The following is a 26,687-nucleotide window of genomic DNA, read 5'->3' as shown; positions in this document are numbered from 1 at the left end:
ATACCTTCTATAAATTGTTGTTATTACAAATATTCTTACAAAAGTAAATGTGTTCTGTGTTTTCATTGCTGTTCTTATGTAAATAAACAACCTTGGGTTTTCACACCCCAGTTCTCTTTCCATTTGCTTCCGGCACAGGCAGTATTGGCCAAGTTGTGTTTTCCACTTGCTCCCGGTTCCCAGGGCTGGAGGTTCATGGGGGAGCTGGCACAGCCACCCCAGCAGTGGTCGTCCCACTCAGAGGGTTCCGCTGACAGAGGTCACTGTCTCCTTGCTGTCTCTCTGGACACACTGGGGAGCTGCAGGGGCGAATCCCAGCCTGCCCTGTCCCATGGGATCCCATGTTGGGACTCAATGTCCCAGCCCGGGTGAGCACTGCTTGTGGCCCTGGGCTCAGCATGGCAGGCCTGGTGCTCACAGCAGTGCAGACTTCAAGCTGGCCATGCACAGCTCCGTGTTTCTCCCAAAAATATCACTGCTGCAGCACCTGGGGTTCCCCAGTGCTGGGCTTTTTATCCCCACTGCATGGAGGATCACATGGCAGGGCAAAGGATGGGATCCCATGTGGCCTCCAACCTGCCCTGATCCAGGCTGGGCACAGCCTGATGAAGGATGAGCACATCTCGCAGGGATATGGAAACCTCCCCTGAAAACCCAGTTCAGGCAGAGCCTGAGCTCTTTTGTGGCTCTGGGCAGGAAGATGCTCAGGATCTCCCAGAGAGGCTCAGCGGGCAGTAGGATTGTGCCTGCATCTCGCTCTGGACATGCCAGTGGCTCAAGTGACAGCTGTGGGAATGATTTATAATGCACCGAGAGGGGCCACAGTCCTGCAAGGCTCTTACATCAGGAGCAAAGAGCAGCCTGCAGGGTGGGGAAGGCTGGAGCTGTAGCACTGTGTGCTCATCCCTCACCTTCATGGGGAGCTGCCCCCAGAGTTGCTATGTATCACTTTGATGGTTCTCCTGTTGGGTGTATTTTGGAGCAGCTGTTATCTGTGGCTTTTTATGGTGATCCTGTGGAAAGCAGCCATTTACCTGCTGTGATGAACTCAAAACTAATACTAACTCTTCATTCCCTTTGGTTTTATTTGGGGTTTTTTTAGTCTCTTTGTTTGATTGGTTTGCATGGGTTCGTTTGTTTCTAGGTTTTGTCTGTTTTGGTTTGAGTCTTTTGTTTGCTTTTTCATAAGACTCAGGTGAAGTTGGCATAGCCAAAGTCAAGAGAATGTACACCAGGCTTGACTTTCCAGAAATTACTTTTGGCTGGGTTAACTGCATTCTCCAGGCTCAGGATGACCAGTCCATTTGCAGGATTTGCTCTGCAACATCAGCTTGCCCAGACTCTGCTCGGTGATTCACAAATGGAGAAGACAATGGATATTGTGCCAAGCTTCCTTTCAAACAGCCAAAACTGCAACGGCATGAGAGAAAAAAAGAAAAAAACAGAGACTATATTCACCAATTAGAGCAGAAGCAGTGTCCCACCATCTTGCCCTCCACTCTTATTAATTTTGTACATTGAGAGGCAATCCTGGGCCTAAAGCTTCCGTCTCTCAGTTCCTGATGCCATTTGACTCCAGCCTGGACTCCCCCTGATCACACTGCCTGCTTTCCACGTGGGGCTGGGGATGCTCAGCCTGGAAAGAGGAGACCCTGGGGAGGCCTCACTGCAGCTCTGCAGGACTGCAAGGGTGCCACAAGAAAGATTGGGACAGGGTGTTCCACAGGGCCTGTGGCAACAGGACAAGGGGGGGACGGCTTTCAGCTGCAGGAGGCTGATTGAAGTTGGATCTGAGGAAGCTGCTCTCTTCCACTGAGGGTGCTGAGGCACTGGCCCAGGCTGTGGATGCTCCATCCTTGGGAACAGGGCTCTGAGCACCATGGTCTGGGGGAACGTTGCTAAGCATGGAACCAAAGGCTCTCTAGCTCAGTGGTCATGTCACAATCCATGTCCCATCTGGAACTGCCAGCAGCCAGCAAGCAGCACAACACAGCCGTTGGCCCTGGGCTCAGCACACGCTGCACGCTGCTCCTGCTGCTCCTGTCACCCTTCTTGTTCCTGCCCCCGAGACCTCATCTCATCAGTCTCAAAAGCTGCCTAAGGCCTGGATTGTGTCATCCATCCCTGCAGGATGCTCACATTTGTCCTGAGGAAGGTACGGTGCCATTCCATGGAGGTGGATCCCCCCAGCTGCCCGGGTGTGGGCTGGAGTTCTGGGGGGATGGGGTGGGACAGGGACCCCACTCTGAGGTTTTGCTACCTCTGCAGGCTGTTGCAGGTAGAGAAGACAAGATGGAGGTGGACAGACAGACTGATAGAGAGGAGAAGATGGAAGTGGAGGGAGAAAAGAGAGGAGAGGAAGAGATGGAGGTGGACACAATAATGGATACGGAGGAGGAGATGGAGGTGGATGGAGAACAGACTGGAGAGGAGGAGATGGAGGTTGATGAGGATGAGGAGATGGACGTGGAAATGGAAGAGTACACCCAGGAGATGGACATTGATGAGGAAGATGAAGAGGAGGCCATGGTCCTGGGATGAAGAGCAATGCCAGCAGCAGGACAGGCATGTGGTCCCCACAGGCACAGTGGGTTCCCTGCAGCCAGGCTGGGGCGGGATTGGGCTGGCTGGTCCCTGCTCAGGCACGTGGTACCCAGTGCCTTGGGTTCTGCTGGCCATGCCCAGCCTGTCCTGTTCTTGCTTTGGGCCACACAAGCCCCATGGCAGTGCCTGGGGCCCAGCCCCCAGACCCAGCCAGCCTCAGCTCTGGCAGCAGAGTCCCAGTGTGCCAGCCTGGGGACACACGGAAGAGCCCTCTGTGCCTGACTGGAGTGACCATGGCACCTGCTTTTCTTCCCGGACTTATGGAGATCCTGGACTGAAATGGCACCTTTTTGTACATAGTTTTTAGAGTTTGTTCTTCTTTTTGGCATATAGGTTTTAGGGCTTCGTTTTGTCTTCTGTAAATACATTTCAAATATTGTTGTTAGATATGTTCTTAGGTATATACCTTCTATAAATTGTTGTTATTACAAATATTCTTACAAAAGTAAATGTGTTCTGTGTTTTCATTGCTGTTCTTATGTAAATAAACAACCTTGGGTTTTCACACCCCAGTTCTCTTTCCATTTGCTTCCGGCACAGGCAGTATTGGCCAAGTTGTGTTTTCCACTTGCTCCCGGTTCCCAGGGCTGGAGGTTCATGGGGGAGCTGGCACAGCCACCCCAGCAGTGGTCGTCCCACTCAGAGGGTTCCGCTGACAGAGGTCACTGTCTCCTTGCTGTCTCTCTGGACACACTGGGGAGCTGCAGGGGCGAATCCCAGCCTGCCCTGTCCCATGGGATCCCATGTTGGGACTCAATGTCCCAGCCCGGGTGAGCACTGCTTGTGGCCCTGGGCTCAGCATGGCAGGCCTGGTGCTCACAGCAGTGCAGACTTCAAGCTGGCCATGCACAGCTCCGTGTTTCTCCCAAAAATATCACTGCTGCAGCACATGGGGTTCCCCAGTGCTGGGCTTTTTATCCCCACTGCATGGAGGATCACATGGCAGGGCAAAGGATGGGATCCCATGTGGCCTCCAACCTGCCCTGATCCAGGCTGGGCACAGCCTGATGAAGGATGAGCACATCTCGCAGGGATATGGAAACCTCCCCTGAAAACCCAGTTCAGGCAGAGCCTGAGCTCTTTTGTGGCTCTGGGCAGGAAGATGCTCAGGATCTCCCAGAGAGGCTCAGCGGGCAGTAGGATTGTGCCTGCATCTCGCTCTGGACATGCCAGTGGCTCAAGTGACAGCTGTGGGAATGATTTATAATGCACCGAGAGGGGCCACAGTCCTGCAAGGCTCTTACATCAGGAGCAAAGAGCAGCCTGCAGGGTGGGGAAGGCTGGAGCTGTAGCACTGTGTGCTCATCCCTCACCTTCATGGGGAGCTGCCCCCAGACTTGCTATGTATCACTTTGATGGTTCTCCTGTTGGGTGTATTTTGGAGCAGCTGTTATCTGTGGCTTTTTATGGTGATCCTGTGGAAAGCAGCCATTTACCTGCTGTGATGAACTCAAAACTAATACTAACTCTTCATTCCCTTTGGTTTTATTTGGGGTTTTTTTAGTCTCTTTGTTTGATTGGTTTGCATGGGTTCGTTTGTTTCTAGGTTTTGTCTGTTTTGGTTTGAGTCTTTTGTTTGCTTTTTCATAAGACTCAGGTGAAGTTGGCATAGCCAAAGTCAAGAGAATGGACAACAGGCTTGACTTTCCAGAAATTACTTTTGGCTGGGTTTAACTGCATTCTCCAGGCTCAGGATGACCAGTCCATTTGCAGGATTTGCTCTGCAACATCAGCTTGCCCAGACTCTGCTCGGTGATTCACAAATGGAGAAGACAATGGATATTGTGCCAAGCTTCCTTTCAAACAGCCAAAACTGCAACGGCATGAGAGAAAAAAAGAAAAAAACAGAGACTATATTCACCAATTAGAGCAGAAGCAGTATCCCACCATCTTGCCCTCCACTCTTATTAATTTTGTACATTGAGAGGCAATCCTGGGCCTAAAGCTTCCGTCTCTCAGTTCCTGATGCCATTTGACTCCAGCCTGGACTCCCCCAGATCACACTGCCTGCTTTCCACCTGGGGCTGGGGATGCTCAGCCTGGAAAGAGGAGACCCTGGGGAGGCCTCACTGCAGCTCTGCAGGACTGCAAGGGTGCCACAAGAAAGATTGGGACAGGGTGTTCCACAGGGCCTGTGGCAACAGGACAAGGGGGGGACGGCTTTCAGCTGCAGGAGGCTGATTGAAGTTGGATCTGAGGAAGCTGCTCTCTTCCACTGAGGGTGCTGAGGCACTGGCCCAGGCTGTGGATGCTCCATCCTTGGGAACAGGGCTCTGAGCACCATGGTCTGGGGGAACGTTGCTAAGCATGGAACCAAAGGCTCTCTAGCTCAGTGGTCATGTCACAATCCATGTCCCATCTGGAACTGCCAGCAGCCAGCAAGCAGCACAACACAGCCGTTGGCCCTGGGCTCAGCACACGCTGCACGCTGCTCCTGCTGCTCCTGTCACCCTTCTTGTTCCTGCCCCCGAGACCTCATCTCATCAGTCTCAAAAGCTGCCTAAGGCCTGGATTGTGTCATCCATCCCTGCAGGATGCTCACATTTGTCCTGAGGAAGGTACGGTGCCATTCCATGGAGGTGGATCCCCCCAGCTGCCCGGGTGTGGGCTGGAGTTCTGGGGGGATGGGGTGGGACAGGGACCCCACTCAGGTTTTGCTACCTCTGCAGGCTGTTGCAGGTAGAGAAGACAAGATGGAGGTGGACAGACAGACTGATAGAGAGGAGAAGATGGAAGTGGAGGGAGAAAAGAGAGGAGAGGAAGAGATGGAGGTGGGCACCATAATGGATACGGAGGAGGAGATGGAGGTGGATGGAGAACAGACTGGAGAGGAAGAGATGGAGGTTGATGAGGATGAGGAGATGGACGTGGAAATGGAAGAGTACACCCAGGAGATGGACATTGATGAGGAAGATGAAGAGGAGGCCATGGTCCTGGGATGAAGAGCAATGCCAGCAGCAGGACAGGCATGTGGTCCCCACAGGCACAGTGGGTTCCCTGCAGCCAGGCTGGGGCGGGATTGGGCTGGCTGGTCCCTGCTCAGGCACGTGGTACCCAGTGCCTTGGGTTCTGCTGGCCATGCCCAGCCTGTCCTGTTCTTGCTTTGGGCCACACAAGCCCCATGGCAGTGCCTGGGGCCCAGCCCCCAGACCCAGCCAGCCTCAGCTCTGGCAGCAGAGTCCCAGTGTGCCAGCCTGGGGACACACGGAAGAGCCCTCTGTGCCTGACTGGAGTGACCATGGCACCTGCTTTTCTTCCCGGACTTATGGAGATCCTGGACTGAAATGGCACCTTTTTGTACATAGTTTTTAGAGTTTGTTCTTCTTTTTGGCATATAGGTTTTAGGGCTTCGTTTTGTCTTCTGTAAATACATTTCAAATATTGTTGTTAGATATGTTCTTAGGTATATACCTTCTATAAATTGTTGTTATTACAAATATTCTTACAAAAGTAAATGTGTTCTGTGTTTCATTGCTGTTCTTATGTAAATAAACAACCTTGGGTTTTCACACCCCAGTTCTCTTTCCATTTGCTTCCGGCACAGGCAGTATTGGCCAAGTTGTGTTTTCCACTTGCTCCCGGTTCCCAGGGCTGGAGGTTCATGGGGGAGCTGGCACAGCCACCCCAGCAGTGGTCGTCCCACTCAGAGGGTTCCGCTGACAGAGGTCACTGTCTCCTTGCTGTCTCTCTGGACACACTGGGGAGCTGCAGGGGCGAATCCCAGCCTGCCCTGTCCCATGGGATCCCATGTTGGGACTCAATGTCCCAGCCCGGGTGAGCACTGCTTGTGGCCCTGGGCTCAGCATGGCAGGCCTGGTGCTCACAGCAGTGCAGACTTCAAGCTGGCCATGCACAGCTCCGTGTTTCTCCCAAAAATATCACTGCTGCAGCACCTGGGGTTCCCCAGTGCTGGGCTTTTTATCCCCACTGCATGGAGGATCACATGGCAGGGCAAAGGATGGGATCCCATGTGGCCTCCAACCTGCCCTGATCCAGGCTGGGCACAGCCTGATGAAGGATGAGCACATCTCGCAGGGATATGGAAACCTCCCCTGAAAACCCAGTTCAGGCAGAGCCTGAGCTCTTTTGTGGCTCTGGGCAGGAAGATGCTCAGGATCTCCCAGAGAGGCTCAGCGGGCAGTAGGATTGTGCCTGCATCTCGCTCTGGACATGCCAGTGGCTCAAGTGACAGCTGTGGGAATGATTTATAATGCACCGAGAGGGGCCACAGTCCTGCAAGGCTCTTACATCAGGAGCAAAGAGCAGCCTGCAGGGTGGGGAAGGCTGGAGCTGTAGCACTGTGTGCTCATCCCTCACCTTCATGGGGAGCTGCCCCCAGACTTGCTATGTATCACTTTGATGGTTCTCCTGTTGGGTGTATTTTGGAGCAGCTGTTATCTGTGGCTTTTTATGGTGATCCTGTGGAAAGCAGCCATTTACCTGCTGTGATGAACTCAAAACTAATACTAACTCTTCATTCCCTTTGGTTTTATTTGGGGTTTTTTTAGTCTCTTTGTTTGATTGGTTTGCATGGGTTCGTTTGTTTCTAGGTTTTGTCTCTTTTGGTTTGAGTCTTTTGTTTGCTTTTTCATAAGACTCAGGTGAAGTTGGCATAGCCAAAGTCAAGAGAATGTACACCAGGCTTGACTTTCCAGAAATTACTTTTGGCTGGGTTTAACTGCATTCTCCAGGCTCAGGATGACCAGTCCATTTGCAGGATTTGCTCTGCAACATCAGCTTGCCCAGACTCTGCTCGGTGATTCACAAATGGAGAAGACAATGGATATTGTGCCAAGCTTCCTTTCAAACAGCCAAAACTGCAACGGCATGAGAGAAAAAAAGAAAAAAACAGAGACTATATTCACCAATTAGAGCAGAAGCAGTGTCCCACCATCTTGCCCTCCACTCTTATTAATTTTGTACATTGAGAGGCAATCCTGGGCCTAAAGCTTCCGTCTCTCAGTTCCTGATGCCATTTGACTCCAGCCTGGACTCCCCCAGATCACACTGCCTGCTTTCCACCTGGGGCTGGGGATGCTCAGCCTGGAAAGAGGAGACCCTGGGGAGGCCTCACTGCAGCTCTGCAGGACTGCAAGGGTGCCACAAGAAAGATTGGGACAGGGTGTTCCACAGGGCCTGTGGCAACAGGACAAGGGGGGGACGGCTTTCAGCTGCAGGAGGCTGATTGAAGTTGGATCTGAGGAAGCTGCTCTCTTCCACTGAGGGTGCTGAGGCACTGGCCCAGTCTGTGGATGCTCCATCCTTGGGAACAGGGCTCTGAGCACCATGGTCTGGGGGAACGTTGCTAAGCATGGAACCAAAGGCTCTCTAGCTCAGTGGTCATGTCACAATCCATGTCCCGTCTGGAACTGCCAGCAGCCAGCAAGCAGCACAACACAGCCGTTGGCCCTGGGCTCAGCACATGCTGCACGCTGCTCCTGCTGCTCCTGTCACCCTTCTTGTTCCTGCCCCCGAGACCTCATCTCATCAGTCTCAAAAGCTGCCTAAGGCCTGGATTGTGTCATCCATCCCTGCAGGATGCTCACATTTGTCCTGAGGAAGGTACGGTGCCATTCCATGGAGGTGGATCCCCCCAGCTGCCCGGGTGTGGGCTGGAGTTCTGGGGGGATGGGGTGGGACAGGGACCCCACTCTGAGGTTTTGCTACCTCTGCAGGCTGTTGCAGGTAGAGAAGACAAGATGGAGGTGGACAGACAGACTGATAGAGAGGAGAAGATGGAAGTGGAGGGAGAAAAGAGGGGAGAGGAAGAGATGGAGGTGGGCACCATAATGGATATGGAGGAGGAGATGGAGGTGGATGGAGAACAGACTGGAGAGGAAGAGATGGAGGTTGATGAGGATGAGGAGATGGACGTGGAAATGGAAGAGTACACCCAGGAGATGGACATTGATGAGGAAGATGAAGAGGAGGCCATGGTCCTGGGATGAAGAGCAATGCCAGCAGCAGGACAGGCATGTGGTCCCCACAGGCACAGTGGGTTCCCTGCAGCCAGGCTGGGGCGGGATTGGGCTGGCTGGTCCCTGCTCAGGAACGTGGTACCCAGTGCCTTGGGTTCTGCTGGCCATGCCCAGCCTGTCCTGTTCTTGCTTTGGGCCACACAAGCCCCATGGCAGTGCCTGGGGCCCAGCCCCCAGACCCAGCCAGCCTCAGCTCTGGCAGCAGAGTCCCAGTGTGCCAGCCTGGGGACACACGGAAGAGCCCTCTGTGCCTGACTGGAGTGACCATGGCACCTGCTTTTCTTCCCGGACTGATGGAGATCCTGGACTGAAATGGCACCTTTTTGTACATAGTTTTTAGAGTTTGTTCTTCTTTTTGGCATATAGGTTTTAGGGCTTCGTTTTGTCTTCTGTAAATACATTTCAAATATTGTTGTTAGATATGTTCTTAGGTATATACCTTCTATAAATTGTTGTTATTACAAATATTTTTACAAAAGTAAATGTGTTCTGTGTTTTCATTGCTGTTCTTATGTAAATAAACAACCTTGGGTTTTCACACCCCAGTTCTCTTTCCATTTGCTTCCGGCACAGGCAGTATTGGCCAAGTTGTGTTTTCCACTTGCTCCCGGTTCCCAGGGCTGGAGGTTCATGGGGGAGCTGGCACAGCCACCCCAGCAGTGGTCGTTCCACTCAGAGGGTTTCGCTGACAGAGGTCACTGTCTCCTTGCTGTCTCTCTGGACACACTGGGGAGCTGCAGGGGCGAATCCCAGCCTGCCCTGTCCCATGGGATCCCATGTTGGGACTCAATGTCCCAGCCCGGGTGAGCACTGCTTGTGGCCCTGGGCTCAGCATGGCAGGCCTGGTGCTCACAGCAGTGCAGACTTCAAGCTGGCCATGCACAGCTCCGTGTTTCTCCCAAAAATATCACTGCTGCAGCACCTGGGGTTCCCCAGTGCTGGGCTTTTTATCCCCACTGCATGGAGGATCACATGGCAGGGCAAAGGATGGGATCCCATGTGGCCTCCAACCTGCCCTGATCCAGGCTGGGCACAGCCTGATGAAGGATGAGCACATCTCGCAGGGATATGGAAACCTCCCCTGAACACCCAGTTCAGGCAGAGCCTGAGCTCTTTTGTGGCTCTGGGCAGGAAGATGCTCAGGATCTCCCAGAGAGGCTCAGCGGGCAGTAGGATTGTGCCTGCATCTCGCTCTGGACATGCCAGTGGCTCAAGTGACAGCTGTGGGAATGATTTATAATGCACCGAGAGGGGCCACAGTCCTGCAAGGCTCTTACATCAGGAGCAAAGAGCAGCCTGCAGGGTGGGGAAGGCTGGAGCTGTAGCACTGTGTGCTCATCCCTCACCTTCATGGGGAGCTGCCCCCAGACTTGCTATGTATCACTTTGATGGTTCTCCTGTTGGGTGTATTTTGGAGCAGCTGTTATCTGTGGCTTTTTATGGTGATCCTGTGGAAAGCAGCCATTTACCTGCTGTGATGAACTCAAAACTAATACTAACTCTTCATTCCCGTTGGTTTTATTTGGCGTTTTTTTAGTCTCTTTGTTTGATTGGTTTGGATGGGTTCGTTTGTTTCTAGGTTTTGTCTGTTTTGGTTTGAGTCTTTTGTTTGCTTTTTCATAAGACTCAGGTGAAGTTGGCATAGCCAAAGTCAAGAGAATGTACACCAGGCTTGACTTTCCAGAAATTACTTTTGGCTGGGTTTAACTGCATTCTCCAGGCTCAGGATGACCAGTCCATTTGCAGGATTTGCTCTGCAACATCAGCTTGCCCAGACTCTGCTCGGTGATTCACAAATGGAGAAGACAATGGATATTGTGCCAAGCTTCCTTTCAAACAGCCAAAACTGCAACGGCATGAGAGAAAAAAAGAAAAAAACAGAGACTATATTCACCAATTAGAGCAGAAGCAGTGTCCCACCATCTTGCCCTCCACTCTTATTAATTTTGTACATTGAGAGGCAATCCTGGGCCTAAAGCTTCCGTCTCTCAGTTCCTGATGCCATTTGACTCCAGCCTGGACTCCCCCAGATCACACTGCCTGCTTTCCACGTGGGGCTGGGGATGCTCAGCCTGGAAAGAGGAGACCCTGGGGAGGCCTCACTGCAGCTCTGCAGGACTGCAAGGGTGCCACAAGAAAGATTGGGACAGGGTGTTCCACAGGGCCTGTGGCAACAGGACAAGGGGGGGGACGGCTTTCAGCTGCAGGAGGCTGATTGAAGTTGGATCTGAGGAAGCTGCTCTCTTCCACTGAGGGTGCTGAGGCACTGGCCCAGGCTGTGGATGCTCCATCCTTGGGAACAGGGCTCTGAGCACCATGGTCTGGGGGAACGTTGCTAAGCATGGAACCAAAGGCTCTCTAGCTCAGTGGTCATGTCACAATCCATGTCCCATCTGGAACTGCCAGCAGCCAGCAAGCAGCACAACACAGCCGTTGGCCCTGGGCTCAGCACACGCTGCACGCTGCTCCTGCTGCTCCTGTCACCCTTCTTGTTCCTGCCCCCGAGACCTCATCTCATCAGTCTCAAAAGCTGCCTAAGGCCTGGATTGTGTCATCCATCCCTGCAGGATGCTCACATTTGTCCTGAGGAAGGTACGGTGCCATTCCATGGAGGTGGATCCCCCCAGCTGCCCGGGTGTGGGCTGGAGTTCTGGGGGGATGGGGTGGGACAGGGACCCCACTCTGAGGTTTTGCTACCTCTGCAGGCTGTTGCAGGTAGAGAAGACAAGATGCAGGTGGACAGACAGACTGATAGAGAGGAGAAGATGGAAGTGGAGGGAGAAAAGAGAGGAGAGGAAGAGATGGAGGTGGACACCATAATGGATACGGAGGAGGAGATGGAGGTGGATGGAGAACAGACTGGAGAGGAGGAGATGGAGGTTGATGAGGATGAGGAGATGGACATGGAAATGGAAGAGTACACCCAGGAGATGGACATTGATGAGGAAGATGAAGAGGAGGCCATGGTCCTGGGATGAAGAGCAATGCCAGCAGCAGGACAGGCATGTGGTCCCCACAGGCACAGTGGGTTCCCTGCAGCCAGGCTGGGGCGGGATTGGGCTGGCTGGTCCCTGCTCAGGCACGTGGTACCCAGTGCCTTGGGTTCTGCTGGCCATGCCCAGCCTGTCCTGTTCTTGCTGCGGGCCACACAAGCCCTGTGGCAGTGCCTGGGGCCCAGCCCCCAGACCCAGCCAGCCTCAGCTCTGGCAGCAGAGTCCCAGTGTGCCAGCCTGGGGACACACGGAAGAGCCCTCTGTGCCTGACTGGAGTGACCATGGCACCTGCTTTTCTTCCCGGACTGATGGAGATCCTGGACTGAAATGGCACCTTTTTGTACATAGTTTTTAGAGTTTGTTCTTCTTTTTGGCATATAGGTTTTAGGGCTTCGTTTTGTCTTCTGTAAATACATTTCAAATATTGTTGTTAGATATGTTCTTAGGTATATACATTCTATAAATTGTTGTTATTACAAATATTCTTACAAAAGTAAATGTGTTCTGTGTTTTCATTGCTGTTCTTATGTAAATAAACAACCTTGGGTTTTCACACCCCAGTTCTCTTTCCATTTGCTTCCGGCACAGGCAGTATTGGCCAAGTTGTGTTTTCCACTTGCTCCCGGTTCCCAGGGCTGGAGGTTCATGGGGGAGCTGGCACAGCCACCCCAGCAGTGGTCGTCCCACTCAGAGGGTTCCGCTGACAGAGGTCACTGTCTCCTTGCTGTCTCTCTGGACACACTGGGGAGCTGCAGGGGCGAATCCCAGCCTGCCCTGTCCCATGGGATCCCATGTTGGGACTCAATGTCCCAGCCCGGGTGAGCACTGCTTGTGGCCCTGGGCTCAGCATGGCAGGCCTGGTGCTCACAGCAGTGCAGACTTCAAGCTGGCCATGCACAGCTCCGTGTTTCTCCCAAAAATATCACTGCTGCAGCACCTGGGGTTCCCCAGTGCTGGGCTTTTTATCCCCACTGCATGGAGGATCACATGGCAGGGCAAAGGATGGGATCCCATGTGGCCTCCAACCTGCCCTGATCCAGGCTGGGCACAGCCTGATGAAGGATGAGCACATCTCGCAGGGATATGGAAACCTCCCCTGAAAACCCAGTTCAGGCAGAGCCTGAGCTCTTTTGTGGCTCTGGGCAGGAAGATGCTCAGGATCTCCCAGAGAGGCTCAGCGGGCAGTAGGATTGTGCCTGCATCTCGCTCTGGACATGCCAGTGGCTCAAGTGACAGCTGTGGGAATGATTTATAATGCACCGAGAGGGGCCACAGTCCTGCAAGGCTCTTACATCAGGAGCAAAGAGCAGCCTGCAGGGTGGGGAAGGCTGGAGCTGTAGCACTGTGTGCTCATCCCTCACCTTCATGGGGAGCTGCCCCCAGACTTGCTATGTATCACTTTGATGGTTCTCCTGTTGGGTGTATTTTGGAGCAGCTGTTATCTGTGGCTTTTTATGGTGATCCTGTGGAAAGCAGCCATTTACCTGCTGTGATGAACTCAAAACTAATACTAACTCTTCATTCCCTTTGGTTTTATTTGGGGTTTTTTTAGTCTCTTTGTTTGATTGGTTTGCATGGGTTCGTTTGTTTCTAGGTTTTGTCTGTTTTGGTTTGAGTCTTTTGTTTGCTTTTTCATAAGACTCAGGTGAAGTTGGCATAGCCAAAGTCAAGAGAATGTACACCAGGCTTGACTTTCCAGAAATTACTTTTGGCTGGGTTTAACTGCATTCTCCAGGCTCAGGATGACCAGTCCATTTGCAGGATTTGCTCTGCAACATCAGCTTGCCCAGACTCTGCTCGGTGATTCACAAATGGAGAAGACAATGGATATTGTGCCAAGCTTCCTTTCAAACAGCCAAAACTGCAACGGCATGAGAGAAAAAAAGAAAAAAACAGAGACTATATTCACCAATTAGAGCAGAAGCAGTGTCCCACCATCTTGCCCTCCACTCTTATTAATTTTGTACATTGAGAGGCAATCCTGGGCCTAAAGCTTCCGTCTCTCAGTTCCTGATGCCATTTGACTCCAGCCTGGACTCCCCCAGATCACACTGCCTGCTTTCCACGTGGGGCTGGGGATGCTCAGCCTGGAAAGAGGAGACCCTGGGGAGGCCTCACTGCAGCTCTGCAGGACTGCAAGGGTGCCACAAGAAAGATTGGGACAGGGTGTTCCACAGGGCCTGTGGCAACAGGACAAGGGGGGGGACGGCTTTCAGCTGCAGGAGGCTGATTGAAGTTGGATCTGAGGAAGCTGCTCTCTTCCACTGAGGGTGCTGAGGCACTGGCCCAGGCTGTGGATGCTCCATCCTTGGGAACAGGGCTCTGAGCACCATGGTCTGGGGGAACGTTGCTAAGCATGGAACCAAAGGCTCTCTAGCTCAGTGGTCATGTCACAATCCATGTCCCATCTGGAACTGCCAGCAGCCAGCAAGCAGCACAACACAGCCGTTGGCCCTGCGCTCAGCACACGCTGCACGCTGCTCCTGCTGCTCCTGTCACCCTTCTTGTTCCTGCCCCCGAGACCTCATCTCATCAGTCTCAAAAGCTGCCTAAGGCCTGGATTGTGTCATCCATCCCTGCAGGATGCTCACATTTGTCCTGAGGAAGGTACGGTGCCATTCCATGGAGGTGGATCCCCCCAGCTGCCCGGGTGTGGGCTGGAGTTCTGGGGGGATGGGGTGGGACAGGGACCCCACTCTGAGGTTTTGCTACCTCTGCAGGCTGTTGCAGGTAGAGAAGACAAGATGGAGGTGGACAGACAGACTGATAGAGAGGAGAAGATGGAAGTGGAGGGAGAAAAGAGAGGAGAGGAAGAGATGGAGGTGGACACCATAATGGATACGGAGGAGGAGATGGAGGTGGATGGAGAACAGACTGGAGAGGAGGAGATGGAGGTTGATGAGGATGAGGAGATGGACATGGAAATGGAAGAGTACACCCAGGAGATGGACATTGATGAGGAAGATGAAGAGGAGGCCATGGTCCTGGGATGAAGAGCAATGCCAGCAGCAGGACAGGCATGTGGTCCCCACAGGCACAGTGGGTTCCCTGCAGCCAGGCTGGGGCGGGATTGGGCTGGCTGGTCCCTGCTCAGGCACGTGGTACCCAGTGCCTTGGGTTCTGCTGGCCATGCCCAGCCTGTCCTGTTCTTGCTTTGGGCCACACAAGCCCTGTGGCAGTGCCTGGGGCCCAGCCCCCAGACCCAGCCAGCCTCAGCTCTGGCAGCAGAGTCCCAGTGTGCCAGCCTGGGGACACACGGAAGAGCCCTCTGTGCCTGACTGGAGTGACCATGGCACCTGCTTTTCTTCCCGGACTTATGGAGATCCTGGACTGAAATGGCACCTTTTTGTACATAGTTTTTAGAGTTTGTTCTTCTTTTTGGCATATAGGTTTTAGGGCTTCGTTTTGTCTTCTGTAAATACATTTCAAATATTGTTGTTAGATATGTTCTTAGGTATATACATTCTATAAATTGTTGTTATTACAAATATTCTTACAAAAGTAAATGTGTTCTGTGTTTTCATTGCTGTTCTTATGTAAATAAACAACCTTGGGTTTTCACACCCCAGTTCTCTTTCCATTTGCTTCCGGCACAGGCAGTATTGGCCAAGTTGTGTTTTCCACTTGCTCCCGGTTCCCAGGGCTGGAGGTTCATGGGGGAGCTGGCACAGCCACCCCAGCAGTGGTCGTCCCACTCAGAGGGTTCCGCTGACAGAGGTCACTGTCTCCTTGCTGTCTCTCTGGACACACTGGGGAGCTGCAGGGGCGAATCCCAGCCTGCCCTGTCCCATGGGATCCCATGTTGGGACTCAATGTCCCAGCCCGGGTGAGCACTGCTTGTGGCCCTGGGCTCAGCATGGCAGGCCTGGTGCTCACAGCAGTGCAGACTTCAAGCTGGCCATGCACAGCTCCGTGTTTCTCCCAAAAATATCACTGCTGCAGCACCTGGGGTTCCCCAGTGCTGGGCTTTTTATCCCCACTGCATGGAGGATCACATGGCAGGGCAAAGGATGGGATCCCATGTGGCCTCCAACCTGCCCTGATCCAGGCTGGGCACAGCCTGATGAAGGATGAGCACATCTCGCAGGGATATGGAAACCTCCCCTGAAAACCCAGTTCAGGCAGAGCCTGAGCTCTTTTGTGGCTCTGGGCAGGAAGATGCTCAGGATCTCCCAGAGAGGCTCAGCGGGCAGTAGGATTGTGCCTGCATCTCGCTCTGGACATGCCAGTGGCTCAAGTGACAGCTGTGGGAATGATTTATAATGCACCGAGAGGGGCCACAGTCCTGCAAGGCTCTTACATCAGGAGCAAAGAGCAGCCTGCAGGGTGGGGAAGGCTGGAGCTGTAGCACTGTGTGCTCATCCCTCACCTTCATGGGGAGCTGCCCCCAGACTTGCTATGTATCACTTTGATGGTTCTCCTGTTGGGTGTATTTTGGAGCAGCTGTTATCTGTGGCTTTTTATGGTGATCCTGTGGAAAGCAGCCATTTACCTGCTGTGATGAACTCAAAACTAATACTAACTCTTCATTCCCTTTGGTTTTATTTGGGGTTTTTTTAGTCTCTTTGTTTGATTGGTTTGCATGGGTTCGTTTGTTTCTAGGTTTTGTCTGTTTTGGTTTGAGTCTTTTGTTTGCTTTTTCATAAGACTCAGGTGAAGTTGGCATAGCCAAAGTCAAGAGAATGGACACCAGGCTTGACTATCCAGAAATTACTTTTGGCTGGGTTTAACTGCATTCTCCAGGCTCAGGATGACCAGTCCATTTGCAGGATTTGCTCTGCAACATCAGCTTGCCCAGACTCTGCTCGGTGATTCACAAATGGAGAAGACAATGGATATTGTGCCAAGCTTCCTTTCAAACAGCCAAAAGTGCAACGGCATGAGAGTAAAAAAGAAAAAAACAGAGACTATATTCACCAATTAGAGCAGAAGCAGTGTCCCACCATCTTGCCCTCCACTCTTATTAATTTTGTACATTGAGAGGCAATCCTGGGCCTAAAGCTTCCGTCTCTCAGTTCCTGATGCCATTTGACTCCAGCCTGGACTCCCCCTGATCACACTGCCTGCTTTCCACCTGGGGCTGGGGATGCTCAGCCTGGAAAGAGGAGACCCTGGGGAGGCCTCACTGCAGCTCTGCAGGACTGCAAGGGTGCCACAAGAAAGATTGGGACAGGGTGTTCCACAGGGCCTGTGGCAACAGGACAAGGGGGGGACGGCTTTCAGCTGCAGGAGGCTGATTGAAGTTGGATCTGAGGAAGCTGCTCTCTTCCACTGAGGGTGCTGAGGCACTGGCCCAGGCTGTGGATGCTCCATCCTTGGGAACAGGGCTCTGAGCACCATGGTCTGGGGGAACGTTGCTAAGCATGGAACCAAAGGCTCTCTAGCTCAGTGGTCATGTCACAATCCATGTCCCATCTGGAACTGCCAGCAGCCAGCAAGCAGCACAACACAGCCGTTGGCCCTGCGCTCAGCACACGCTGCACGCTGCTCCTGCTGCTCCTGTCACCCTTCTTGTTCCTGCCCCCGAGACCTCATCTCATCAGTCTCAAAAGCTGCCTAAGGCCTGGATTGTGTCATCCATCCCTGCAGGATGCTCACATTTGTCCTGAGGAAGGTACGGTGCCATTCCATGGAGGTGGATCCCCCCAGCTGCCCGGGTGTGGGCTGGAGTTCTGGGGGGATGGGGTGGGACAGGGACCCCACTCTGAGGTTTTGCTACCTCTGCAGGCTGTTGCAGGTAGAGAAGACAAGATGGAGGTGGACAGACAGACTGATAGAGAGGAGAAGATGGAAGTGGAGGGAGAAAAGAGAGGAGAGGAAGAGATGGAGGTGGACACCATAATGGATACGGAGGAGGAGATGGAGGTGGATGGAGAACAGACTGGAGAGGAGGAGATGGAGGTTGATGAGGATGAGGAGATGGACGTGGAAATGGAAGAGTACACCGAGGAGATGGACATTGATGAGGAAGATGAAGAGGAGGCCATGGTCCTGGGATGAAGAGCAATGCCAGCAGCAGGACAGGCATGTGGTCCCCACAGGCACAGTGGGTTCCCTGCAGCCAGGCTGGGGCGGGATTGGGCTGGCTGGTCCCTGCTCAGGAACGTGGTACCCAGTGCCTTGGGTTCTGCTGGCCATGCCCAGCCTGTCCTGTTCTTGCTGCGGGCCACACAAGCCCCATGGCAGTGCCTGGGGCCCAGCCCCCAGACCCAGCCAGCCTCAGCTCTGGCAGCAGAGTCCCAGTGTGCCAGCCTGGGGACACACGGAAGAGCCCTCTGTGCCTGACTGGAGTGACCATGGCACCTGCTTTTCTTCCCGGACTGATGGAGATCCTGGACTGAAATGGCACCTTTTTGTACATAGTTTTTAGAGTTTGTTCTTCTTTTTGGCATATAGGTTTTAGGGCTTCGTTTTGCCTTCTGTAAATACATTTCAAATATTGTTGTTAGATATGTTCTTAGGTATATACCTTCTATAAATTGTTGTTATTACAAATATTCTTACAAAAGTAAATGTGTTCTGTGTTTTCATTGCTGTTCTTATGTAAATAAACAACCTTGGGTTTTCACACCCCAGTTCTCTTTCCATTTGCTTCCGGCACAGGCAATATTGGCCAAGTTGTGTTTTCCACTTGCTCCCGGTTCCCAGGGCTGGAGGTTCATGGGGGAGCTGGCACAGCCACCCCAGCAGTGGTCGTCCCACTCAGAGGGTTCCGCTGACAGAGGTCACTGTCTCCTTGCTGTCTCTCTGGACACACTGGGGAGCTGCAGGGGCGAATCCCAGCCTGCCCTGTCCCATGGGATCCCATGTTGGGACTCAATGTCCCAGCCCGGGTGAGCACTGGTTGTGGCCCTGGGCTCAGCATGGCAGGCCTGGTGCTCACAGCAGTGCAGACTTCAAGCTGGCCATGCACAGCTCCGTGTTTCTCCCAAAAATATCACTGCTGCAGCACCTGGGGTTCCCCAGTGCTGGGCTTTTTATCCCCACTGCATGGAGGATCACATGGCAGGGCAAAGGATGGGATCCCATGTGGCCTCCAACCTGCCCTGATCCAGGCTGGGCACAGCCTGATGAAGGATGAGCACATCTCGCAGGGATATGGAAACCTCCCCTGAACACCCAGTTCAGGCAGAGCCTGAGCTCTTTTGTGGCTCTGGGCAGGAAGATGCTCAGGATCTCCCAGAGAGGCTCAGCGGGCAGTAGGATTGTGCCTGCATCTCGCTCTGGACATGCCAGTGGCTCAAGTGACAGCTGTGGGAATGATTTATAATGCACCGAGAGGGGCCACAGTCCTGCAAGGCTCTTACATCAGGAGCAAAGAGCAGCCTGCAGGGTGGGGAAGGCTGGAGCTGTAGCACTGTGTGCTCATCCCTCACCTTCATGGGGAGCTGCCCCCAGACTTGCTATGTATCACTTTGATGGTTCTCCTGTTGGGTGTATTTTGGAGCAGCTGTTATCTGTGGCTTTTTATGGTGATCCTGTGGAAAGCAGCCATTTACCTGCTGTGATGAACTCAAAACTAATACTAACTCTTCATTCCCTTTGGTTTTATTTGGGGTTTTTTTAGTCTCTTTGTTTGATTGGTTAGCATGGGTTCGTTTGTTTCTAGGTTTTGTCTGTTTTGGTTTGAGTCTTTTGTTTGCTTTTTCATAAGACTCAGGTGAAGTTGGCATAGCCAAAGTCAAGAGAATGTACACCAGGCTTGACTTTCCAGAAATTACTTTTGGCTGGGTTTAACTGCATTCTCCAGGCTCAGGATGACCAGTCCATTTGCAGGATTTGCTCTGCAACATCAGCTTGCCCAGACTCTGCTCGGTGATTCACAAATGGAGAAGACAATGGATATTGTGCCAAGCTTCCTTTCAAACAGCCAAAACTGCAACGGCATGAGAGAAAAAAAGAAAAAAACAGAGACTATATTCACCAATTAGAGCAGAAGCAGTGTCCCACCATCTTGCCCTCCACTCTTATTAATTTTGTACATTGAGAGGCAATCCTGGGCCTAAAGCTTCCGTCTCTCAGTTCCTGATGTCATTTGACTCCAGCCTGGACTCCCCCAGATCACACTGCCTGCTTTCCACCTGGGGCTGGGGATGCTCAGCCTGGAAAGAGGAGACCCTGGGGAGGCCTCACTGCAGCTCTGCAGGACTGCAAGGGTGCCACAAGAAAGATTGGGACAGGGTGTTCCACAGGGCCTGTGGCAACAGGACAAGGGGGGGGACGGCTTTCAGCTGCAGGAGGCTGATTGAAGTTGGATCTGAGGAAGCTGCTCTCTTCCACTGAGGGTGCTGAGGCACTGGCCCAGGCTGTGGATGCTCCATCCTTGGGAACAGGGCTCTGAGCACCATGGTCTGGGGGAACGTTGCTAAGCATGGAACCAAAGGCTCTCTAGCTCAGTGGTCATGTCACAATCCATGTCCCATCTGGAACTGCCAGCAGCCAGCAAGCAGCACAACACAGCCGTTGGCCCTGGGCTCAGCACACGCTGCACGCTGCTCCTGCTGCTCCTGTCACCCTTCTTGTTCCTGCCCCCGAGACCTCATCTCATCAGTCTCAAAAGCTGCCTAAGGCCTGGATTGTGTCATCCATCCCTGCAGGATGCTCACATTTGTCCTGAGGAAGGTACGGTGCCATTCCATGGAGGTGGATCCCCCCAGCTGCCCGGGTGTGGGCTGGAGTTCTGGGGGGATGGGGTGGGACAGGGACCCCACTCTGAGGTTTTGCTACCTCTGCAGGCTGTTGCAGGTAGAGAAGACAAGATGGAGGTGGACAGACAGACTGATAGAGAGGAGAAGATGGAAGTGGAGGGAGAAAAGAGAGGAGAGGAAGAGATGGAGGTGGACACCATAATGGATACGGAGGAGGAGATGGAGGTGGATGGAGAACAGACTGGAGAGGAGGAGATGGAGGTTGATGAGGATGAGGAGATGGACATGGAAATGGAAGAGTACACCCAGGAGATGGACATTGATGAGGAAGATGAAGAGGAGGCCATGGTCCTGGGATGAAGAGCAATGCCAGCAGCAGGACAGGCATGTGGTCCCCACAGGCACAGTGGGTTCCCTGCAGCCAGGCTGGGGCGGGATTGGGCTGGCTGGTCCCTGCTCAGGCACGTGGTACCCAGTGCCTTGGGTTCTGCTGGCCATGCCCAGCCTGTCCTGTTCTTGCTTTGGGCCACACAAGCCCTGTGGCAGTGCCTGGGGCCCAGCCCCCAGACCCAGCCAGCCTCAGCTCTGGCAGCAGAGTCCCAGTGTGCCAGCCTGGGGACACACGGAAGAGCCCTCTGTGCCTGACTGGAGTGACCATGGCACCTGCTTTTCTTCCCGGACTTATGGAGATCCTGGACTGAAATGGCACCTTTTTGTACATAGTTTTTAGAGTTTGTTCTTCTTTTTGGCATATAGGTTTTAGGGCTTCGTTTTGTCTTCTGTAAATACATTTCAAATATTGTTGTTAGATATGTTCTTAGGTATATACATTCTATAAATTGTTGTTATTACAAATATTCTTACAAAAGTAAATGTGTTCTGTGTTTTCATTGCTGTTCTTATGTAAATAAACAACCTTGGGTTTTCACACCCCAGTTCTCTTTCCATTTGCTTCCGGCACAGGCAGTATTGGCCAAGTTGTGTTTTCCACTTGCTCCCGGTTCCCAGGGCTGGAGGTTCATGGGGGAGCTGGCACAGCCACCCCAGCAGTGGTCGTCCCACTCAGAGGGTTCCGCTGACAGAGGTCACTGTCTCCTTGCTGTCTCTCTGGACACACTGGGGAGCTGCAGGGGCGAATCCCAGCCTGCCCTGTCCCATGGGATCCCATGTTGGGACTCAATGTCCCAGCCCGGGTGAGCACTGCTTGTGGCCCTGGGCTCAGCATGGCAGGCCTGGTGCTCACAGCAGTGCAGACTTCAAGCTGGCCATGCACAGCTCCGTGTTTCTCCCAAAAATATCACTGCTGCAGCACCTGGGGTTCCCCAGTGCTGGGCTTTTTATCCCCACTGCATGGAGGATCACATGGCAGGGCAAAGGATGGGATCCCATGTGGCCTCCAACCTGCCCTGATCCAGGCTGGGCACAGCCTGATGAAGGATGAGCACATCTCGCAGGGATATGGAAACCTCCCCTGAAAACCCAGTTCAGGCAGAGCCTGAGCTCTTTTGTGGCTCTGGGCAGGAAGATGCTCAGGATCTCCCAGAGAGGCTCAGCGGGCAGTAGGATTGTGCCTGCATCTCGCTCTGGACATGCCAGTGGCTCAAGTGACAGCTGTGGGAATGATTTATAATGCACCGAGAGGGGCCACAGTCCTGCAAGGCTCTTACATCAGGAGCAAAGAGCAGCCTGCAGGGTGGGGAAGGCTGGAGCTGTAGCACTGTGTGCTCATCCCTCACCTTCATGGGGAGCTGCCCCCAGACTTGCTATGTATCACTTTGATGGTTCTCCTGTTGGGTGTATTTTGGAGCAGCTGTTATCTGTGGCTTTTTATGGTGATCCTGTGGAAAGCAGCCATTTACCTGCTGTGATGAACTCAAAACTAATACTAACTCTTCATTCCCTTTGGTTTTATTTGGGGTTTTTTTAGTCTCTTTGTTTGATTGGTTTGCATGGGTTCGTTTGTTTCTAGGTTTTGTCTGTTTTGGTTTGAGTCTTTTGTTTGCTTTTTCATAAGACTCAGGTGAAGTTGGCATAGCCAAAGTCAAGAGAATGTACACCAGGCTTGACTTTCCAGAAATTACTTTTGGCTGGGTTTAACTGCATTCTCCAGGCTCAGGATGACCAGTCCATTTGCAGGATTTGCTCTGCAACATCAGCTTGCCCAGACTCTGCTCGGTGATTCACAAATGGAGAAGACAATGGATATTGTGCCAAGCTTCCTTTCAAACAGCCAAAACTGCAACGGCATGAGAGAAAAAAAGAAAAAAACAGAGACTATATTCACCAATTAGAGCAGAAGCAGTGTCCCACCATCTTGCCCTCCACTCTTATTAATTTTGTACATTGAGAGGCAATCCTGGGCCTAAAGCTTCCGTCTCTCAGTTCCTGATGCCATTTGACTCCAGCCTGGACTCCCCCAGATCACACTGCCTGCTTTCCACGTGGGGCTGGGGATGCTCAGCCTGGAAAGAGGAGACCCTGGGGAGGCCTCACTGCAGCTCTGCAGGACTGCAAGGGTGCCACAAGAAAGATTGGGACAGGGTGTTCCACAGGGCCTGTGGCAACAGGACAAGGGGGGGGACGGCTTTCAGCTGCAGGAGGCTGATTGAAGTTGGATCTGAGGAAGCTGCTCTCTTCCACTGAGGGTGCTGAGGCACTGGCCCAGGCTGTGGATGCTCCATCCTTGGGAACAGGGCTCTGAGCACCATGGTCTGGGGGAACGTTGCTAAGCATGGAACCAAAGGCTCTCTAGCTCAGTGGTCATGTCACAATCCATGTCCCATCTGGAACTGCCAGCAGCCAGCAAGCAGCACAACACAGCCGTTGGCCCTGGGCTCAGCACACGCTGCACGCTGCTCCTGCTGCTCCTGTCACCCTTCTTGTTCCTGCCCCCGAGACCTCATCTCATCAGTCTCAAAAGCTGCCTAAGGCCTGGATTGTGTCATCCATCCCTGCAGGATGCTCACATTTGTCCTGAGGAAGGTACGGTGCCATTCCATGGAGGTGGATCCCCCCAGCTGCCCGGGTGTGGGCTGGAGTTCTGGGGGGATGGGGTGGGACAGGGACCCCACTCTGAGGTTTTGCTACCTCTGCAGGCTGTTGCAGGTAGAGAAGACAAGATGGAGGTGGACAGACAGACTGATAGAGAGGAGAAGATGGAAGTGGAGGGAGAAAAGAGAGGAGAGGAAGAGATGGAGGTGGACACCATAATGGATACGGAGGAGGAGATGGAGGTGGATGGAGAACAGACTGGAGAGGAGGAGATGGAGGTTGATGAGGATGAGGAGATGGACATGGAAATGGAAGAGTACACCCAGGAGATGGACATTGATGAGGAAGATGAAGAGGAGGCCATGGTCCTGGGATGAAGAGCAATGCCAGCAGCAGGACAGGCATGTGGTCTCTGGCAGCAGAGTCCCAGTGTGCCAGCCTGGGGACACACGGAAGAGCCCTCTGTGCCTGACTGGAGTGACCATGGCACCTGCTTTTCTTCCCGGACTGATGGAGATCCTGGACTGAAATGGCACCTTTTTGTACATAGTTTTTAGAGTTTGTTCTTCTTTTTGGCATATAGGTTTTAGGGCTTCGTTTTGCCTTCTGTAAATACATTTCAAATATTGTTGTTAGATATGTTCTTAGGTATATACCTTCTATAAATTGTTGTTATTACAAATATTCTTACAAAAGTAAATGTGTTCTGTGTTTTCATTGCTGTTCTTATGTAAATAAACAACCTTGGGTTTTCACACCCCAGTTCTCTTTCCATTTGCTTCCGGCACAGGCAATATTGGCCAAGTTGTGTTTTCCACTTGCTCCCGGTTCCCAGGGCTGGAGGTTCATGGGGGAGCTGGCACAGCCACCCCAGCAGTGGTCGTCCCACTCAGAGGGTTCCGCTGACAGAGGTCACTGTCTCCTTGCTGTCTCTCTGGACACACTGGGGAGCTGCAGGGGCGAATCCCAGCCTGCCCTGTCCCATGGGATCCCATGTTGGGACTCAATGTCCCAGCCCGGGTGAGCACTGCTTGTGGCCCTGGGCTCAGCATGGCAGGCCTGGTGCTCACAGCAGTGCAGACTTCAAGCTGGCCATGCACAGCTCCGTGTTTCTCCCAAAAATATCACTGCTGCAGCACCTGGGGTTCCCCAGTGCTGGGCTTTTTATCCCCACTGCATGGAGGATCACATGGCAGGGCAAAGGATGGGATCCCATGTGGCCTCCAACCTGCCCTGATCCAGGCTGGGCACAGCCTGATGAAGGATGAGCACATCTCGCAGGGATATGGAAACCTCCCCTGAACACCCAGTTCAGGCAGAGCCTGAGCTCTTTTGTGGCTCTGGGCAGGAAGATGCTCAGGATCTCCCAGAGAGGCTCAGCGGGCAGTAGGATTGTGCCTGCATCTCGCTCTGGACATGCCAGTGGCTCAAGTGACAGCTGTGGGAATGATTTATAATGCACCGAGAGGGGCCACAGTCCTGCAAGGCTCTTACATCAGGAGCAAAGAGCAGCCTGCAGGGTGGGGAAGGCTGGAGCTCTACCACTCTGTGCTCATCCCTCACCTTCATGGGGAGCTGCCCCCAGACTTGCTATGTATCACTTTGATGGTTCTCCTGTTGGGTGTATTTTGGAGCAGCTGTTATCTGTGGCTTTTTATGGTGATCCTGTGGAAAGCAGCCATTTACCTGCTGTGATGAACTCAAAACTAATACTAACTCTTCATTCCCTTTGGTTTTATTTGGGGTTTTTTTAGTCTCTTTGTTTGATTGGTTTGCATGGGTTCGTTTGTTTCTAGGTTTTGTCTGTTTTGGTTTGAGTCTTTTGTTTGCTTTTTCATAAGACTCAGGTGAAGTTGGCATAGCCAAAGTCAAGAGAATGTACACCAGGCTTGACTATCCAGAAATTACTTTTGGCTGGGTTTAACTGCATTCTCCAGGCTCAGGATGACCAGTCCATTTGCAGGATTTGCTCTGCAACATCAGCTTGCCCAGACTCTGCTCGGTGATTCACAAATGGAGAAGACAATGGATATTGTGCCAAGCTTCCTTTCAAACAGCCAAAACTGCAACGGCATGAGAGAAAAAAAGAAAAAAACAGAGACTATATTCACCAATTAGAGCAGAAGCAGTGTCCCACCATCTTGCCCTCCACTCTTATTAATTTTGTACATTGAGAGGCAATCCTGGGCCTAAAGCTTCCGTCTCTCAGTTCCTGATGCCATTTGACTCCAGCCTGGACTCCCCCTGATCACACTGCCTGCTTTCCACCTGGGGCTGGGGATGCTCAGCCTGGAAAGAGGAGACCCTGGGGAGGCCTCACTGCAGCTCTGCAGGACTGCAAGGGTGCCACAAGAAAGATTGGGACAGGGTGTTCCACAGGGCCTGTGGCAACAGGACAAGGGGGGGACGGCTTTCAGCTGCAGGAGGCTGATTGAAGTTGGATCTGAGGAAGCTGCTCTCTTCCACTGAGGGTGCTGAGGCACTGGCCCAGGCTGTGGATGCTCCATCCTTGGGAACAGGGCTCTGAGCACCATGGTCTGGGGGAACGTTGCTAAGCATGGAACCAAAGGCTCTCTAGCTCAGTGGTCATGTCACAATCCATGTCCCATCTGGAACTGCCAGCAGCCAGCAAGCAGCACAACACAGCCGTTGGCCCTGGGCTCAGCACACGCTGCACGCTGCTCCTGCTGCTCCTGTCACCCTTCTTGTTCCTGCCCCCGAGACCTCATCTCATCAGTCTCAAAAGCTGCCTAAGGCCTGGATTGTGTCATCCATCCCTGCAGGATGCTCACATTTGTCCTGAGGAAGGTACGGTGCCATTCCATGGAGGTGGATCCCCCCAGCTGCCCGGGTGTGGGCTGGAGTTCTGGGGGGATGGGGTGGGACAGGGACCCCACTCTGAGGTTTTGCTACCTCTGCAGGCTGTTGCAGGTAGAGAAGACAAGATGGAGGTGGACAGACAGACTGATAGAGAGGAGAAGATGGAAGTGGAGGGAGAAAAGAGAGGAGAGGAAGAGATGGAGGTGGGCACCATAATGGATACGGAGGAGGAGATGGAGGTGGATGGAGAACAGACTGGAGAGGAAGAGATGGAGGTTGATGAGGATGAGGAGATGGACGTGGAAATGGAAGAGTACACCCAGGAGATGGACATTGATGAGGAAGATGAAGAGGAGGCCATGGTCCTGGGATGAAGAGCAATGCCAGCAGCAGGACAGGCATGTGGTCCCCACAGGCACAGTGGGTTCCCTGCAGCCAGGCTGGGGCGGGATTGGGCTGGCTGGTCCCTGCTCAGGCACGTGGTACCCAGTGCCTTGGGTTCTGCTGGCCATGCCCAGCCTGTCCTGTTCTTGCTTTGGGCCACACAAGCCCCATGGCAGTGCCTGGGGCCCAGCCCCCAGACCCAGCCAGCCTCAGCTCTGGCAGCAGAGTCCCAGTGTGCCAGCCTGGGGACACACGGAAGAGCCCTCTGT

Source organism: Lonchura striata, chromosome 33 (genome assembly GCF_050655825.1).
Source record: "Lonchura striata isolate lonStrDom1 chromosome 33, ASM5065582v1, whole genome shotgun sequence".
NCBI classification, from domain to species: domain Eukaryota; kingdom Metazoa; phylum Chordata; class Aves; order Passeriformes; family Estrildidae; genus Lonchura; species Lonchura striata.
Note: the sequence above shows the minus strand (reverse complement) of the source record.